Source organism: Toxorhynchites rutilus, chromosome 3 (assembly GCF_029784135.1).
Source record: "Toxorhynchites rutilus septentrionalis strain SRP chromosome 3, ASM2978413v1, whole genome shotgun sequence".
In the NCBI taxonomy this organism is placed as follows: Eukaryota; Metazoa; Arthropoda; class Insecta; order Diptera; family Culicidae; genus Toxorhynchites; species Toxorhynchites rutilus.
In genome coordinates, this window is record NC_073746.1 from 269,015,346 (window position 1) to 269,031,067 (window position 15,722).

A 15,722-nucleotide genomic window follows, 5' to 3' on the forward strand; every position below is an offset into this window, starting at 1 on the left:
GACATCAGTGTAACTTAACATTATTCAAAGTGATGTTTGTGATCTAATACAGTACACGTACTATTATTGGTACATAAATAGGTGCACAACTTGATAAGCAGTCCAGTTAAAGCAGGCCCAGTTAGCGAACGACTACTGTGTCGAAAATATACGTCTCGTTACAAATGCAAATGCATAAACTGTACGATGCATTGAATTATTGAAATACACTACGTGCCATAACATTAGAACCACATTTTTTTTTGTTTCCAGATAAAATACCCAATGCAAAATATTAGCCCAACCGGACTTTATTTACTTCTGAAATTTCAGTTTTTTGAAAACAGAAAATCACCGGAAATCGGGATTTTCAAAAAAAATTGGTGCCAAATGTCTTATAATTACACGAAACGTCGATATTTACTGTTATCTCAAAAAACATTTTTTGTAAAAAAAAAATTTCTGGCCCTCGGTCATTTTTCCATCTGAAAAATCGATTTTTGACAAAAACAATTTTTTTGAGATAACTGTAAATCTTGCACCAAAAATTATTCTTGAAAACCCGATTTCCGGTGATTTTTCGGTTTACCAAAAAACCCAAATTTTAACGTCTGCGACACTTATAAATGAAGTCCGATTAAGATAATATTTTGCATTTCGTGTAAATGAACATTTCGCACAAAGTTCCATATGAAAAATCGAGATGATCATTTCCATTGGCACCCTAAACCATACGTTTTGCTTCGTATTCCGAAAAAAGACCCAGTCCCAGAGAGCCGATTTTTGACCAAAAAAAGTTTTTCGAGATAAAAAAAATGTTTTTCGAGATAACAGTAGATCTTGACTTTTCATGCAATTTTAAGACATTTGGCATCATTTTTTTTTTTTTGAGAATCCCGATTTCTCGATTTTCAAAAAACTCAAACTTTGACCGCTTTGTTAACCCTTTCTCAACGGCAGTGTGCTCCGACGGAGTGCTACCGTTGAACGGAGCACTGCGCATATCGCGCTGGTGTGATCGATGTGCAGTATCACGCTGATGTCGTTTATAGACGACGCTCGTAGCGAAAAGGTTAAGTTCGATTGAGCTGAAATTTTGCATAGGGCATTTTTCCGAGGTGGTGAACATTTTTTATGGAGTAACTTTTTGAAATTTTAATGTCGATTTTTTCTCATACATTCAAAGGCACCCTAATATAGATGTGTATAACTATCTTCGTTCATAAGACTGGTTATTTGAACTTGTTTCCACAAGCTACGGCATGTGGAAATTTATTTCTCGCTCCACGTAAAGGTAGCTGCTTGTTTAGGCTCCTTTAAATTCTAATACTGGCTCTTAGCTTCATATATTCTACGATACGATTGCTCCCAATCGGCTTATGATTGGGTTTTGAGCCGGTTAAAAACAGGATGGTCGAAAATCTAAAGGACCAGTCCAATAAACGATGTAAAGGCTTCCCTACTTTTATGAACTGATGCGTTATCTTATTGGAATGACAAGTTTGCACAGTGGAAAAGCTGCAGCAAATGATACATATTTTTGCTTCAAAACTACAATATTTCTCAATATGACAGTCAAACCACTTCTGACAAATAGAGAAGCAAATAGTTTTGAGGAGTTAAATTTTTGCATTCACAGCGGATGGTCTAAACATTTTTTTCAAAGTAAAAGTATACGAAATATTAGCCTCCGCCATTATTCTCAGAAATCGGTAGCTTTTTTCACAAAAGCTCTAATATGACAACATTGCAAACGATTTTTTTTCTCTCTATTCTAATGACTTTCAACACATTTTTGTTGGCTCGTTCCTTTAACTTCCATTTTTGAAAGAATGTCGGGAGTGAGAATTGAACTCGTGACCTTTAGCGTGAGAGGTATGGATGTTGCCACTACGCCAGATCGCCTCCCGACGCAAACGAATGTAGCACGGTACTGATTTCGACTTTTGGAAGCCCCTCGTTTCGTTATTTTGAATTTCAGATCCAACACAATCTCTCCTGTGTGGATCTGGGATTCTCTCTTCTTTCTATGTATTGGATGTTTGGCAACGCGAGTGCCGCTCCCGATTTTAGATTTGAGCAACTAGCCATAATGGGTGCTGGATGTGACTGGGCGGCTGTTTTAGCCAAGACACCCACATACCAACACTCCGAAAGACTCATGCTTTCTTTTTTTTGCTATTTTTTCATTTGGATATTTCCCCCAAATAGCAGAGTCTTTCGGCGGGGTTTTCTTGTTCTTCAAATTTCAAAACCCGGCGAGCGCTTCGACTTGAACTCTGCTCGGGAGGTTAAAGGGTATCGCCCGCGAATGCTTGAATGCGCGACCAATGAAAGCGCAGGGGAATTTCGGTGTGAATACGGAATAGTTAACATCGTTAACTATTACGTAATTCCGGTTCCAATGAATGTCTCGCTGATCTGAGGATCTTGAGATATGCTTGCCCATTCCGACTTCGACCGTGGAATAGGCAGGGCGGACCAGTTTTTTTTGCATCGCGAGTGGACGGTAAAAAGGTACCGTAGGTGAAAGGCTACACGTGCTAGTCAGTGGACTAAAGTTTTTTTTGGTTTTTTTTTCTCTGTTTTTTTTGTCTCTTTGTTTCATGTTTAGTTAGTTTAAAATAAGTTTTTCCGAGAAATCGAAAAGTGTAATTCTTCGCTTGTGTTCCCGTTTAGCGAAATCAAAGGTAAGCTTAGAGCTCCAAGACATGTGGCTGATGCTAAAATTAATTGTGGCATATGTGTGGTGTTTTAATCTTTGTTGTGTGTAGGAAGGAGCCGTATCCTGACCCCATGATCGAAGATTGGATCTTCGCCACCACATCAGTCAAACCAGGTGGCCGCGCGAAGCGCGAATCGTCACTCGAATCAAGGGAAGGCGCCGCACGGCACCACTACACGTCGGATGCGCATTCAACGTCTACGTCCCATCATCTACGCCTACGGACTCGTCATTCATCGCCTACCGTGGAACGGCGGTAAAGTTGATGCACTTAAAGCCTAGGTAGTGTGAGTACAAAACTTCTTTCACCCTAAAAATAACATGCGCATGTAGGGTTAAGATCAAAAATAAAAACCACACACAAATTAACAACGCCACACAAAAAAATGCCACACAATTTAGAAGCATAGAGCAATACCGTCAGCGTGCACATGCTGCTCGCTAGCAAGAAGGGTTCACACAAGATGGAGAATTAGACTCGATAGTAAGATCGCTGGGCTTGAATTCCAGGGTCCGGTGTTCGAAACCCATATGAGGATTTAGTGAAATAAATTTAGTAACCATTATTTTTCGTTATTTGTTGTGATGATTTCGTATGTAATATAGATGTGAATATAACCTAAATTCGTGGGAAGATGTGGAGAACTTAATAAATGTTTAAAGAATCAATGTAATTTGAAGTAGACATAAATGTTGTGCATTTACTGGCTAGCGGTAGCCTAAACACCCGATACAATTTTCAGATAGGTCACGAGCCCAGGGTTGGGGCTCCTCTTCTGTTGTGGACAACTTTTCAACCCCCGCACCTCGTCCTCTGAAACTTCAAGGTGGGTGGGTTTGGCATCATTGCGTAGGTCCAATGATGAGAATTTTGGCATAAACGGTGTTCATTGGAAACAACCGTATTGCCTCTGTTGCCTGAATTGTGGAACGCGGATAAACGGTGTCGCGGGTCCTTCATAGCGCAGAAGAGTCGCGGAAATAACCGGGTTTGTGAGAAAAAGGACAAACCCGCCCTCAGTGGGTGTCTCATTGCCGGGCAAGGATAAAACACGGCGGTCGGTCTCCCTCGCGGGAGTGGCGCTTAAGCCGACCGCTTATCTGCGCAAAATCCCCGGTCGCGACGAACTCGCGCGCTTCCCCGGCGTCGCGGGTTACATTTGGCGCCCAACGTGGTTTTTGGCACGACATTTACGGTCATTTGCAAAATAATTTTGAGAAATTTATTTTGGAAAATTGGATTAATTTTTCCAGGTTTTCAGGAAAATTTATTTCGGGTGGAAATATTTTTTTTTCCGGTACACATTTAGTATTTTTCTGAATTATATTGAGAAATAGTCTCTAGTTTATTTTCAGTAGGATTTCTTTTAACAATTATAACGTTTATAAAAATTAATAATGAAATGTTTTCAGAAAGAATTTTGAATAATCTCTCGCATCTAGTCTTCATAGGAAATAATCATCCTCGTCTGCAATTTAAACAATCATCCTTGTCTTTTCTTGTAAACGATATTGGGCATTTTCTCCTTCTCGGTCACTGCTTCCACAAAATTGTGTTTAGCATTTAATAAATTCACTGCATTCTCGGACATTCTGTACTTTTGCAATTTAAAAAAACCGTCATCTGTCAGCTACGCCATTTTTACCCTGAAAATAAATAAAGTATCAGCAGTTAGTGGTACTACTTGAACTTTCTAAAATGGAGTTTCCATGTACTGAACATCTGAGCTTGGAGGAAACTGATTACGAACTGCGAATACGAAATCAACTCGATGGGAATATGGTCGGTTTAGATCTTTTAGAGAAGCAACGGCGTTTGAGAAAGTTATTCAAATCAGATGCGAAGTCAGGACGCAAGTACAGCTCGTCCATTAATATTCGAGACGAACTTAATGTTTTGGAAAAAAATGTGGCGGCGATTGGAAGGGAAGTTAAGCAGAAAGGGTTTGAGTCGAACCATAAATCAAAGTTATTGCATTATTTGTATAGAACAGAAAGATGTACGGTTAACGATGAAGGGGAACAGCTGCTGAAAGATGGAGTACTGCGTTGTTTAGGTAAGATGATCAAAGAATATGATGCAGAAAAATTGTTAGGTGAAACTAAAAGAGATTGTACGAATGAAGATGCAAGACTAGTTACAGAACATGCGGTTGAACCTGATTTACAAGGGACAGAAACTAATGTGGATACTGAAACAAATATGCTACAGGAAATAGCCGATTTGCGTGAGAAGGTGACACATCTCGAGAAAACATTAAGTGATCTTATGTCGATTTTAGGAATGAGGGAGAGAACTGGGGAAGTTAGTTTGTCAGAACAGAATAATGTGAGAAGTACGTCCAATCTACCTGGACGAGAAATTGTAGATACCAGTTCAGAAAATGATATGGAATGGTGTTCAAACAGATTGCCTCAACGACAAAAAAATAAAAAGTCGAATAGAAGAATAGAAAACGCAGAAGAATCAGATTCAACAGTGAACTCTCAGTTTTCTAAATTAAACGGCGCTAGACAACGTAGGAAAAGACGTTACAAGTTTAAGGATGATAAAAGAAAAATAAGTGATAAAATCGAAAAATGGCAACTGAAGTTCACAGGCCAACCTGGTACGCTAAGCGTTGAGAATTTTTTATATAGATTAGAGAAGATTGCCTATAGAGAGGATGTGTCCGCAAAGGAAATTCTCAAAAGAATTTATGCACTTCTGGATGGACCAGCGTTGGAGTGGTTCTTCACACACATTGATGAGTTTGTCGATTGGGTTTCATTTGAACGGCGGATTAAGCAACGTTTTGGGAACCCAAATCACGACCAAGCGATTCGTCAAAGGTTACTCGAACGAAAACAGCAGCGAGACGAAACGTTCGTTGCTTTTGTATCGAGCATGGAACAGCTAAATAAAATGCTTTCCAAACCACTGTCAAAGCGACGGAAATTCGAGATTATTCTCGACAACATGAGACAACATTATCGTTCGAGGATCTCATTTATTGACGTAAATGATTTGGATCATTTGATGAATCTGAATAACCGCATCGACGCAACGGATCCGGTTCTACAAAAAGCATGGGAAAGTCCTCATTTCAAATCTGTTCACTCGATTGAAACAATAGAAAATCAGCATGAAACAGGAAACTGGACAGTCAACAGAAGAAGAAGTAGAAATTTTAGTACCACAAGAACTTGCTGGAACTGTAATCAGCAAGGACATTGTTGGAGAAATTGTATAGAACGAAGATTAATTTTCTGTTATGGCTGTGGAAATTTGGGTAGAACTATAAGATCCTGTGAAAATTGTTCCTATAGCACAGGTCAAAGGAATCAGGATAGGCCTGTTTTCATTCAAGATAGAAGTTGCGACAGGTAGACGCCTTTCCTATTTACTCCCCCCGTCTTCCTATGTGCATATTTGTGTGTGTGTTTTTTGATGTTCAAGCTATGTACCTTTCATGAAGGAACTAATAACAAAAAACACACCTATGTGGAAAGTCCTACGTCGAATCCCATCGATTGAGGAATCGTTGATTCTTTGGAAGATTGCTTGAAGTCTGAGTTGAGAGCTCACAATGATCCGGGAAAAGTAGCAAAGTTCACGAAGAAAATTAACGAGTCGGAGCTATGACCTGTGCAAAGTAGCGGTCATGGTACCGTGAAGCGTAAAGCGAGCACTGATGATGACTTTCGAAACAATCAGTAGTGGACTTTGTGAAGGAACGAAGAGTAGAGCGCCTCAGCACTAGAGAGCAGTCTGAAGAAGAAGAGACTTGATAATCCTCTCGATTGGTTGATTCCGTAGAATCAAGTTTTTTTGAAAGCTATGTAGCCGAAGTGACAAACGGGAATCCCAACGAAAACATCAAAAAGAGACCGACCTTCGGAACCGAATCGAGTGAACAACGCGACTCGAATTGTAAATACAATGTAATTATTAGTAGTAGATTAATTCATTAGTTTTCTTCCTATTTCCCTAACCCTTATTTTCTATTATTAGTCCTAGATCTAGTTAAATTAGTTGTTAAATTATTAAAAAGTAATAGTCACTCACGTTTTTTCCTCGTTTATGGTCTTTTTTTTGCTTAGTTTGTTTCATCGTCACTTTTCCGTTCCAGTATTCCATTTTTGTTGTTGTTTTCTTTCGAAGAAATTCTTTAGTTTTTTTTGTAGAATGACTTCCTGATTTAGTTCCTAAAATAATATGTAAAAATTAATAAATATTTTGATTTTATAATTTACTTGTTATAATCATCGTTGTGGTTCCGGTTCGTCGTTATCGTCCAGCTTGTTTCCCTTTCCTTTCCTTGAGAGTAGTCCCGTTTCTCGTCGGGGAAGTGTTTCACTATTGGCCTGATTCGGTTATCCTCGTTTCGGTATGTTTTCCAGTATTGTCCTTAGCAGCTCCCATCCTTGTCCGGTTTTTCATTTGTATTTCCTTCGTCCTCCGATACAGCCCTCTGTTTCCTCCAGTTGTTGTTCTCAAAAACCGTCCTGTCCTAGTCCTTTTCTCGGTCTCGTTCCTGGTTATCCTCGTCCTTCGTTCGATCGTTTCCCCAGCAACAATCCAGTCCAGCCGGTGATGCTGCTTCCCTTGTAGAACCTAACCTGTGAAAGAAAGAGAAAAACAAAGAGCTTTACACCTAATAGTTGGAACGACTTACCATTTTTACTTTCCTTTTTCAACGTCGTCCATATCGCTCACAAGGTTTTTCCTTCTCAAAAAAAAAAAAAAAAAAAACACGGAATCGTCCGTGTAATAAAAAAATTAAAACTCGAACTTCCACTGCACTGACAAACCATCGCACCGGTTTGTTTACTTCTCGAACACTGTTTTAGTTGGCAATAGCGTGAGTGAATTGTGTGAGTGTATTGGGAGAATGAGTGTACATCGCTTGTAAGCGAGGGGTGCGTGAATGTTGGATTGGTTGAATATTTAGTTTCGTTTTGTGATTTTGTTAGGAAAAAGGTCATCTCATCGTTGGTAGCATGCCAACGATTGAGAATGACGAACTTTAAGATCTTTCTTCTGATGGGAGCAGGAAATCTTTGGATCCTTCCAGAGTAGTTTCCATATCCGAAGAAATTTCGGGCAAATTTAAGATGGATATTGTTTTCATTCCTTTTTACTTGGATAAAGTTCTGAGGTCGGAATGAACAATATTCATCGAGTTATTTTTTCGACGTAGGTCGATAGTACGTTCTTTTTTACATCTCCAGAAATACTTCTATTTATGAGAAGTGGAGGATGTAAAGATTTTAGTTATAGTTTTGAGTAATTTCGAGTATATTTTTTCTTCATTTTGTGTAAATAGGATTGTCAACTAAATAGTAGCTCTGGAAGGTCAGATCGATTGATGTTTTTTTTTTTCTCGAGTTTTTTCTTGTCTCTCAGTTCAGTAGTTTTCGGTTAGTTAGTTCTCTATAATACCAGTAATTTTTTATGGGCGTTTAGAGTTAACCTTTGCAGGGTTTCACATGACATTTCGCTGGAGACCGGAGCTGCAAAGCGTTGATGGTCAGTTACAGACAGATCAATTGATCTGATACTGGAAATAGAGGATGAGTCAATTCAGTTTGACGATGACCACATATGACCCCGAAAATGTTACTAAACAATTCTGCGAAGGGAGACTCTATTTTCGCCTTCGAAAATTTGATTGGTGCAGGCCAATCAAATTTTCGAAAATTAAGCAGGGAATGATGTAGCACGGTACTGATTTCGACTTTTGGAAGCCCCTCGTTTCGTTATTTTGAATTTCAGATCCAACACAATCTCTCCTGTGTGGATCTGGGATTCTCTCTTCTTTCTATGTATTGGATGTTTGGCAACGCGAGTGCCGCTCCCGATTTTAGATTTGAGCAACTAGCCATAATGGGTGCTGGATGTGACTGGGCGGCTGTTTTAGCCAAGACACCCACATACCAACACTCCGAAAGACTCATGCTTTCTTTTTTTTGCTATTTTTTCATTTGGATATTTCCCCCAAATAGCAGAGTCTTTCGGCGGGGTTTTCTTGTTCTTCAAATTTCAAAACCCGGCGAGCGCTTCGACTTGAACTCTGCTCGGGAGGTTAAAGGGTATCGCCCGCGAATGCTTGAATGCGCGACCAATGAAAGCGCAGGGGAATTTCGGTGTGAATACGGAATAGTTAACATCGTTAACTATTACGTAATTCCGGTTCCAATGAATGTCTCGCTGATCTGAGGATCTTGAGATATGCTTGCCCATTCCGACTTCGACCGTGGAATAGGCAGGGCGGACCAGTTTTTTTTGCATCGCGAGTGGACGGTAAAAAGGTACCGTAGGTGAAAGGCTACACGTGCTAGTCAGTGGACTAAAGTTTTTTTTGGTTTTGACGTAGGACTACGTCTAACCGGAAGATATAGGGGGTGAAATGGAAATCTAGGCACTGAACAAGTAGGAAAAAATGCAAGATTTGGAACGCTTATAACTCGAGCATTTCTCAATAGATCGCGAAGGTTTTTGCATCAATCGATAGGAAATATATCTACGCATCTATCATAACGAATAACATTTCATTTTTCTTGAGATAAATAATTGAATAATTGTTAAATATCAAGCATTGTCCAAATGCCCTATGTGCCCATTTTTGATTGGTCCATTTTGTGCTCCTCAAATCGTACCGACCAAAACGGGCAACCAGAGCAGCAGCGAAATAGAATGAAGCACGATTGGAAAGGAAAAAGAAAAAAAAATGAACGAAACATTAGTCGCAGTATCACACATGCGTAATTCTCGAGCCAGCCAGTCAGCTTAAAAATCCCCGCTCCGCTGCAGTAACGATCATTCTTTGTGTGGACACCGACTGGACAACATCGTTGCTGGACGAGCTGGACGGCGAGGGATCGACACATACACGCGCAGAACTCTTTCCGTTAGGATGCCATTCAGCATCGAGAAAGTTCCGGAAAGACCTAATCATTGCTGGAAAATAATCTGCCAGTTCCTTTGGGAATTTTCAAAATATATTCATGTGAAAGAGTTTAATTGAATGTTTTCTATCCATGTAACACTGTGACCAAATATGTTTCAATCAAGTGCTATTAACAGGTGGTTATCGAGTTGGCATTAACCACTGGTGGGCTTCCAGTATCGAGGAAAATGTGGAAATATCTAATCGTTACTGAAAATAATCTGCCAGTTCCTTTGGGAATTTTCAAAATATATTCATGTGAAAGAGTTTAATTGAATGTTTTCTATCCATGTAACACTGTGACCAAATACATTTGGTTTTGTGGTTTTTCAATCAATCGCAATTAACAGGATAGCTTCAGAAGATTATTCTTCCCCATCAGTAGGATATTTCCGTATCCAATATTGTATGCGCCCGCAATCGATTATTGCTCAGTCGCCGAAAGTTCCGAGCTCAGATAGTTCATTCCCCTCTAGTTTGCCTTCCAAATTGCCATTGTAAACCACACCTTCTCTCGATTCAATCACACACAAAAAGCATACTTAAGCGATATTCTGGTGGTGAGACACATTCATTATTCGTGAGGACATCGACAAGACAATATCGTTGCCTAACATGCTGGCGAAGGATCGACACATACACGCGCAGAACTCTTTCCGTTAGGATGCCATTCAGCATCGAGAAAGTTCCGGAAAGATCTAATCATTGCTGGAAAATAATCTGCCAGTTCCTTTGGGAATTTTCAAAATATATTCATGTGAAAGAGTTTAATTGAATGTTTTCTATCCATGTAATACTGTGACCAAATATGTTTCAATCAAGTGCTATTAACAAGTGGTTATCGAGTTGGTATTAACCACTGGTGGGCTTCCAGTATCGAGGAAAATGTGGAAATAACTAATCGTTACTGAAAATAATCTGCCAGTTCCTCTGGGAATTTTCAAAATATATTCATATGAAAGAGTTTAATTGAATGTTTTCTATCCATGTAACACTGTGACCAAATATGTGTCAATCAAGTGCTATTAACAGGTGGTTATCGAGTAGGCATTAACCACTGGTGGGCTTCCAGTATCGAGGAAAATGTGGAAATATCTAATCGTTACTGAAAATAATCTGCCAGTTCCTTTGGGAATTTTCAAAATATATTCATGTGAAAGAATTTAATTGAATGTTTTCTATCCATGTAACACTGTGACCAAATATGTTTCAATCAAGTGCTATTAACAGGTGGTTATCGAGTTGGCATTCCAAGTATCGAGGAAAATGTGGAAATATCTAATCGTTACTGAAAATAATCTGCCAGTTCCTTTGGGAATTTTCAAAATATATTCATGTGAAAGAGTTTAATTGAATGTTTTCTATCCATGTAACACTGTGACCAAATACATTTGGTTTTGTGGTTTTTCAATCAATCGCAATCAACAGGATAGCTTCTGAAGATTATTCTTCCCCATCAGTAGGATATTTCCGTATCCAATATTGGATGCATAAAACCTTGTGCCTCCAACGTAACGCTCTCGTTTTCGAAGTTCTCCAAATATTCATTCATTCAGAATGAATTCAGATTCAACTTCATACAAATGATCTCTAAATCAACGATAGTCCTACGTCACCCTTGCGGTTATACCATAGATATAACCCACTTCCTGTTTTTTTCTCTGTTTTTTTTGTCTCTTTGTTTCATGTTTAGTTAGTTTAAAATAAGTTTTTCCGAGAAATCGAAAAGTGTAATTCTTCGCTTGTGTTCCCGTTTAGCGAAATCAAAGGTAAGCTTAGAGCTCCAAGACATGTGGCTGATGCTAAAATTAATTGTGGCATATGTGTGGTGTTTTAATCTTTGTTGTGTGTAGGAAGGAGCCGTATCCTGACCCCATGATCGAAGATTGGATCTTCGCCACCACATCAGTCAAACCAGGTGGCCGCGCGAAGCGCGAATCGTCACTCGAATCAAGGGAAGGCGCCGCACGGCACCACTACACGTCGGATGCGCATTCAACGTCTACGTCCCATCATCTACGCCTACGGACTCGTCATTCATCGCCTACCGTGGAACGGCGGTAAAGTTGATGCACGTAAAGCCTAGGTAGTGTGAGTACAAAACTTCTTTCACCCTAAAAATAACATGCGCATGTAGGGTTAAGATCAAAAATAAAAACCACACACAAATTAACAACGCCACACAAAAAAATGCCACACAATTTAGAAGCATAGAGCAATACCGTCAGCGTGCACATGCTGCTCGCTAGCAAGAAGGGTTCACACAAGATGGAGAATTAGACTCGATAGTAAGATCGCTGGGCTTGAATTCCAGGGTCCGGTGTTCGAAACCCATATGAGGATTTAGTGAAATAAATTTAGTAACCATTATTTTTCGTTATTTGTTGTGATGATTTCGTATGTAATATAGATGTGAATATAACCTAAATTCGTGGGAAGATGTGGAGAACTTAATAAATGTTTAAAGAATCAATGTAATTTGAAGTAGACATAAATGTTGTGCATTTACTGGCTAGCGGTAGCCTAAACACCCGATACAATTTTCAGATAGGTCACGAGCCCAGGGTTGGGGCTCCTCTTCTGTTGTGGACAACTTTTCAACCCCCGCACCTCGTCCTCTGAAACTTCAAGGTGGGTGGGTTTGGCATCATTGCGTAGGTCCAATGATGAGAATTTTGGCATAAACGGTGTTCATTGGAAACAACCGTATTGCCTCTGTTGCCTGAATTGTGGAACGCGGATAAACGGTGTCGCGGGTCCTTCATAGCGCAGAAGAGTCGCGGAAATAACCGGGTTTGTGAGAAAAAGGACAAACCCGCCCTCAGTGGGTGTCTCATTGCCGGGCAAGGATAAAACACGGCGGTCGGTCTCCCTCGCGGGAGTGGCGCTTAAGCCGACCGCTTATCTGCGCAAAATCCCCGGTCGCGACGAACTCGCGCGCTTCCCCGGCGTCGCGGGTTACACGAATTACAACCCAAAAGTACCGTCATTTTCCATGGAAATATTCCGCGAATGTGAATGGGTATTCGCAATTTTCGGTGATTTGATGATTTGTTAGAGCGAGTGGAAAAATATTTTCCTCTATTGTATTAGCAACTTTTTTCAGTAGGTTAAATTTTTTATGTCTTTATACGAAATCTAATTATCATATTTTTAAAATATTGGTGCTTTAAAATCCGTTGCTCATCGCTGTAGAGAGCAAAAGAAAGTGTGGTCGAAAACTTCTCCCAACAACACGTTGAGTTTGTCACTGAAAACCGTAGAAAACCTGATAAAATAGTATTGAAAATAATATTTTGGATGAGCATCGAGTGAAACATTCAGGCAGTACGCAACGTCGAAGATTTGCAGCAAAAAGTATTCTAGTATCGTCGATCGGTGAAGAACACAAGCATTTCGAATTTCTATCGAATTTTCTCTGTGAATGATTCGAATCGGTGACTTTTATTTGTTTCAAGACGAGCCTCTGTTTTATTATATAATCATGTTCATAGCTCTGATGGAGTAAAGCATCTAATTCATAGTAATTTTCAGACGCATTAAAGTTTTCTTTCTTCTTAACAACAAAAACGATTCATTGAAACGATTCATTTAAACGTCGCCAAAGACTTTTTTTCAAATAAAACAGTCACACTAAATCATCGTCGAAAAATAATCACGCCAATCAAGGAAATTGATTGTGGTTCTTTGGATGGAAAATTAATCTTGTTCCATGGCCGTTTCTGCAATGTTTATCACTTAAAAATCCGAACACGAAAATCTTGTTGGGATTTAAAATGCGTTTTATTTCCCATATGTAACAGGTATAAATTAGTATGTATTATGATTAGTAGGATTATTGTGAGACCGTTGTTTCAGTCTTCCTTCTTACCATAGGCCATTGTTCAAATTTTTCTTCGTACACGATCCATCATATTTTGCATAAGCCCTTTTCCCACTTGTTTGGCTGCCATATTCCATTCCGGCTTAGAATTATTCCTGCATGTTCTACAATTACATCGTGATAAGCGTGATTAGTCCATTTGATTTTTGCACCAACGAAATTGATCTTTGTTCGAAGGTAGAAACGAATTTTCCGGTGAAAAAACGCACTTCTATATTTTTTTACTATATAAAAAAAAATGAATCGCCAAATGTGTTGGTAAGCGCAAAACTCGAGAAAGGAATAGTACACTGCAGTTTGTTTATGTTGTCCTTCGTGCATAGCAGAAATAAAGTTTCTCTGTGTTCACCTTTAAAATGCAAAGAAAAGGCAATATTCTGATGAAAGGCTAAATTATTAATGGATCAATATGATGACAGTAAATTCAAGCAATGAGAAATGCAACATCTACTTGAAAATTCGATTTTTTTTTTCATTCAAAAATAGTGATTTCTAACCATGATCATTTTTCGGACAAACCTTGAACAGATCATAAAATCGTTTAAAAACATAAAAAAGTAGAAGGGTCTTAGCCTATGGGCACGGACGGTAGTTTGACGTAGGACTGTGATTGTTCAGAACGGTTGTTTTTTTAAATGTAATTCTTTTCATTGTTCAGAGATCTGTTAGTTTAACTTAGACACACAACAGGGTGGAATGGTAGACAAAGTATATGTGGATCAGCAAACAAAAAAAAATATCGTCATTGATTACATCGAATATGAATTTTATGGGGAAGAAACAAAAAAAAATTAAAATACTTACGATTTCATTATATTTGAGATAAAAAATACACATGAAGCGATTTCGTTATATTTTGAGGTAAAATACACATGAAATTCGTTCGAATCAAATCTATCCATTCGAACTTTCTTTCGAAAATTAAACAATTCAAACGAAACGCCTATTCTAGTTTTCATATAAATGAGTTTTTTCATCTGCCTACCAAACGTCACTTTTTTCTTGCGAATCCCGTTCGTTTGTTAAATCATTATTCACGTTTTTCGGATAATTCGAGCTCAAGTCGTATATTCTACTGCTCGATCCATCATAGAAGGAATTGAGTCATTGAGAATTTTGAATATGAGTCATAAAGATTATTAATATTCCATTTCGTTTCATTTTTGTGATGTGATGTAATGCCGGTCTCAAGAAGTCCTTGGATGATAATCGATGCCACCCTCCTAATATTGATATCATTTTCGCTGTACAATTACCCATGTTGCCGCAGCTCGGAAAACACTCGCTTAAGATGTCACCCCGTCATATACAGAGGTCATTCACTAACTGAACTTATCTATAACTGGGCGTACGTTAGCCCAGTTAGCAAAGCAGCTATGTGTTGAGTCGGTTCGTTCTGGATCTAAGTTCGGTTGCTGCTACTCGCTGTGCTGGTCGGGATCAAAATGGACGAGCCGTTGGTTGGCGCAGTTTCACGACCACACACACACAGTAACACGAATAACTGACATTTCGGGTTTTGACAAATAGGTGGATTCTACAAATAAACACTGATACAAAACATCATCTCAATATTAACAGTTAGATCTCTACACTATGTGTCAATAGTAGATGTCATCTCCAATTCGAAGTATAGCTTTTGCTGTTTTGCAGTCCAGTTAGCGAGTGAAATTCGATAATTGTATTGATTTTCTGGCCCAATTAACCCCGTTTCATGTATAACGTCGAACCACACTCGTTGCGATTAGACTGTGCCAAAACGTACAAAATCGAACCTCACTCGTAGTCTATCGATGTGAAATGGATACATGCTTCAGGCGTGTGATGATGCGGGACTGCTACGATCGTAAATAAGATGCACACACTCAACAGAGTGTCGGGACGATTCAATGTGCTCGTGTTTGGGCCCTGTTGTTGGAAATTAAATAATGTGGCAACGGGTTAACTAACGATCACTGTATGGGTGACACTTTCCTCATTGCATCGATAAAATCTTGCATGAAATTTGAGTGATGTATGAAATCTTGCATCTAATTTCTTTTTAGATCCAAAAAAGGTCTTGCTACAACATTCATGGGAAAAAAGACAGTTGAAAGAAAGAAGGCATAATACATGATTCACCTTCGCATTCGCTCGCAAAACATACCTCTCTTATTTGTTAATTTGCTCACTTGTTAATTATTTCCACTGTTGATGCCTAAGG

The 15,722-nt window shown here is 39.1% G+C and overlaps 1 long non-coding RNA gene across 1 annotated transcript; it reads left to right on the forward strand.

The window, feature by feature from the left end:
* Positions 1 to 1,909: 1,909 nt before the first annotated feature.
* On the forward strand, positions 1,910 to 3,261 carry LOC129778919 (uncharacterized). Its single transcript, XR_008743527.1, has 3 exons — positions 1,910 to 2,496; positions 2,594 to 2,669; positions 2,754 to 3,261. It is a non-coding gene; the product is annotated as an uncharacterized LOC129778919 (long non-coding RNA).
* The last annotated feature ends 12,461 nt before the right edge of the window (positions 3,262 to 15,722 follow it).